The following is a 1,062-nucleotide window of genomic DNA, read 5'->3' on the forward strand; positions in this document are numbered from 1 at the left end:
ATAAGTTTTTCTTGTACAAAGAAGCCAAGTTAAGAATAAATTACACAAAGTTTTTAAAAATAACATATTTTTAAATTGACGACTTCTTATTCAAGGATCCTTTTTAAGAACCTGAATATTTGCTCTTTTTGTTAGAAACAAATTTACTTTATGAAAATAATTTAAAGTATGACCAAAGTTTTTTCAAATTCTAAATTTAGAGAAAACAAAAATTTGAGTGAATGTCGTTAAATTACTAACAAATCTTTAAATGAAATCTTTACTTATAACTACTTTACAACTTGACTGTATATAAGCTTTATGGTTCATATGACCCCTCCTGGATCGTCTATTGATCAATTATGTTCTTGGTATAGTCTTAAGTTAAAATTACTACGACCCCCCCCCCCCTTTGCAACCCCCATTGGCCGTGATGGCCATATGCCAAAAGATTCTCTTTAGAATTAAGTACATTTCATACCAATTTAAAAGAAAACAAGATTTTTACAACTGTCCTGCAGCATCGTCTCAATTTATGGATCAGGAGCAATAATCTAATTGGGGATTGTCAAGCTGGTTTCAGATCAGGCTATTCTACAATTGACCACATTTTCGTCTTGAGAAGTATTGCAGAATCATTTATGAATAAAGGAGCAAAATTATATGCATTATTTGTTGACTTTAAGTCAGCATTTGATACTGTTAATAGAAATGCTTTGATATATAAGTTGTATGGCATGGGAATGTCCTGGAGCTGGAGGTTTGCAAGGATAATCCAAAATCTTGATATCAGCACAAAATCAGCTGTCTGGAATGGCGAAGAGATGTCAGATTGGTTTCACACTTGCACAGGAGTTAGACAAGGATGTACTCTAAGCCCATCGTTGTTTACCCTCTTTATTGAAGATCTCGTAGAATGCCTACCTTGTGGTATTGAGTATACGCCGGAAAAGCTATCAAAGCACTGATGTTCGCCGAGGATATTGTCATTCTCGCATACTCGCCAGAATCTCTCCAAATAATGATAAACCGCTTATGTGACTACTGCAAAATATGGAACTTGACTTTGAATTTAGAAAAGTC

Source organism: Eupeodes corollae, chromosome 3 (assembly GCF_945859685.1).
Source record: "Eupeodes corollae chromosome 3, idEupCoro1.1, whole genome shotgun sequence".
Lineage (NCBI taxonomy): Eukaryota > Metazoa > Arthropoda > Insecta > Diptera > Syrphidae > Eupeodes > Eupeodes corollae.